This window comes from Phragmites australis, chromosome 5 (assembly GCF_958298935.1).
Source record: "Phragmites australis chromosome 5, lpPhrAust1.1, whole genome shotgun sequence".
Classification (NCBI taxonomy): domain Eukaryota; kingdom Viridiplantae; phylum Streptophyta; class Magnoliopsida; order Poales; family Poaceae; genus Phragmites; species Phragmites australis.
In genome coordinates, this window is record NC_084925.1 from 28796143 (window position 1) to 28799432 (window position 3290).

At 41.6% G+C, this 3290-nt stretch overlaps 1 non-coding gene across 1 annotated transcript; it reads left to right on the top strand.

Moving 5' to 3' along the window:
• Positions 1-2564: 2564 nt before the first annotated feature.
• Positions 2565-2646, top strand: TRNAS-AGA (transfer RNA serine (anticodon AGA)). The gene has a single exon. It is a non-coding gene; the product is annotated as a tRNA-Ser (tRNA).
• The last annotated feature ends 644 nt before the right edge of the window (positions 2647-3290 follow it).

Below are 3290 nucleotides of genomic sequence, written 5' to 3' on the forward strand. Positions count from 1 at the left end.
CGGCTTCGCCTTCATTGACTTTACCGTCGATAAAGTGGCTTCGACCATGACCGCTTCACCTTCGTCGACTTTCACATCGACATAGGGGTTTCAACCGCGACGGCTTCGCCTTTGTCGACTTTGACTACATCATCCAAACAGATTTCGACCCCCATGACCTAACCTTCATAAACCTAGACAACTCAGAAGTAAGCGTCAACCACTACTCCATCTGTGACTACTTCGCTTGCATCGGCTTCGACACGTCAGCTATGTGGAATCCTTCACCACTCACGAACACCGACCAAGAGGGGCTACGGAGGGCACCTGGGTTAAAGTCCCACCCTAGGTCCCAAGAGCATGGCTGGTGCATAAGAGCGAAGAGACAAAGACATCATTGACTTTGGTGAGTCTGGGCAGTAGCCTTAAACCCCTCCTACATTGACTACATTGAAACCGCGCCTTGGGCTACGAAGTACCTTCGACTTTTGGCAACCGCCAAAGTCCTCAACCTTCATCGAAGACCTCTTTGCCAAGTAGAATGAAGCATAATTATAAGCGTATCAGGCTTTATCAATCATGTAAAGAAAATTCTATGCAATGTACATGCTCGTTTCTCCATGCCCTTTTTTTCCACTGCGTTTTTGGGGTGGAGTTTTTAGTGAGGCGTACATGTCAACAATAAACATGAGCCTTTTTCTAGTTGTAGTTGTTCACCCACCAGCTGTCCCATCAGAACTTACAGCTGGGGAGCTACTGTTAGGGGAAAGGCTCAGGCCTGCAAAACAGCCCATGTAAAGGTTCAAGGGTCTTCTTGTAATATCTGTACCAACCAAGGGATTGAGAGAAAGTTTCATCTCTCCCCTCTCACCTATATAAAAGACCCAAGAGGTCAAGAGCTTCCCCCTCACAACCCCCACCCCCCCCCCCCCCCGCGGACCTCCTCTCTTTGCTTGGATGAACCCCCTTCGTCGAGACAGTTTTCCCAACACATATTTTCATAAAAAGTAATGACAAATAAATATTATATTGATAATAAAAAAAGTAAATTTTCACAAAACCCTGAGTTTGTGTGGTTCCAGTATTATAAATAAAACCCCGAGCTTCTTAGCATTATTAACACGGATTTATTGGTATATTGTTTTACAAAACCCCATCTCTTACCAACTATCTTCGATTACGAATGGTGGGCACCATTCGCAGGGCATTGTCGCTTAATGTAACATCACGTACCATAGGTTGTAGTTTTTAAGAAAACTAATCACCGATAATGTGATCTTGTGATTTGATTTTGTTATTTTTAGGACTTTTTGGATTTTTGAAGGTTAATTGAATTTCTTTTGTATTTAGTTTTCTTTGTTTTTAAAATTCTAGTTGCTCTTTTAAAATTTTTAGATATATTGTTCGGTAACTTGGAGTGTTTATATTCCTTTTTTGATATTTTCAGGGTTATTGAATATATGGAGATTTCTTTTTTTTATTGTACTGAATCATGATTCTCATGCAGAAAACCTTGTGTGAATTTTTGAGAAAAATAGAACCATTCAAACGCTTCCCAAACTTTTTATATGAACCCTAAATGTCCTTTTATGTTTGTGGGAGATTTCATAGAATGTTTGGAGCAAATTTAAATAACCAAAAAAATAAAAGTATGAATATGTGACATAGAAAAGATAGAAAAACTGTGCACTTGGGCCCAATCCTTTTTCACTGGCCTGAATATCTTTTTCCTTCTCTCCCATGCGGCTTGGGATCAAATCAGCCTCTAGCTATCAAAGTGACCGAAATTGAAGGTGAAGAGGGGGGATGTGAGTGGTGTTGCTGCCACTTGTGATGATAATGGGTAACATCTTCGGCCACCAAACCCTAGAGAGCCAAGATAACCGAAAGTGAGGAGGATGGAACGGTGCATTTAAATTTATTGGTGAAAGACTTGTCATTGCTATAGAAAAGACCGGTACCTTGGATAAGGATGTGCCCAAAAATTTGTTTGACAACTTGAATAGCCTTCCAGGGTTTTGAAGAGACACATGTATCTTTTTACTATGCTCATTTGGTTGGTAATCCTCATAGTGTTAGAGCTTTCAATTCGCTGCGATTTTCTCACAAGTTAAATTGGATTACTAGATTCATTAGTGAGAAGTTTCTTCGATGTTAAAAATCCTTTGATGATGTCTTGTATGTCTACTTGCGTCCACTAGCTAAATGCACAAGCGTTGCTATTGAGACAGAACAATCATATTACATTGATTTGTAAAGTAGTGTGTTCGAGGCAATACAATGATTAATCATCATGAGTTTACAAAATCGAATGCATTGCTATACTATAGAAACAATGCAGCTAACTTTTTGCTTCATATTTAATCCCGTCATTTGTGAAAGGGAAGCATTAGTTAGCTCTTAATTCTAGAGAGGGGACCAACTCTAAATCTGGGCCTTAGGATCAGAAGCGATTGACAATGGTGATCAAATGTTCCCCACCCAACTTGTGCGTTTTATATTAGTATAGAGTACGCACTTGAATTATGGGTTCTTCCAGAAAATAATCACAACAGCTTGCTAGCTTTTCCCAAAGTAAACACGAAGTGGTCGTGCCGGAGTGGTTATCGGGCATGACTAGAAATCATGTGGGCTTTGCCCGCGCAGGTTCGAATCCTGCCGACCACGCCTTTTTTATGTTTTTGTGGCATCATCTGAAATGGATGCCTGAACTTGGTACACCAGACGACTACTATGCGTGCATCAGACCCAGAAACCATGAAGCAGTTAAGCTAAGTATAGTGCTTAATTAGGGTTGGCTTGCCGTTGCTCTTTGCCTGCCTCACTCATCGGGTCCAGGGGCGGAACGCAAGCATGCCTTCTTGGCTGCCTCATCGTGCCACACAGATCGAGTAGGTTTCGTTTCTCTTTGGTTTCCTGAGGATGAAGCTTTGTTTTGGCGTTGGAAGCAGCATGGTCGATTTCCCAATTGATCGTTTTCTTTTCTCAGGATGCATGCTGGGACAGATTCCACTCCCAATTTATAGTCAGCAATACACTTGTTCAGTCTACAAGTTGTTCTTTGTTAATTTGTCGCGGAGCGTCTACAAGTTGTACCGATATTTTAAAAAAAATTGTTATGAAGCGCCTGGCTCGTTCAATGGCAGAGGTGCGGATGCGGATCGCAGCAAGCAGGTTGCTCCCGAACTTTGCAGCGGTGACGGATCCAGTGTCAGAGCGTTGGGTAGGCACTCGATTAGACTTTTCTTTTTTTAGTTTTTCTTTAGACGAACCGTGAGCTAGATCACATACTAAATCAAACTTGAACTAGA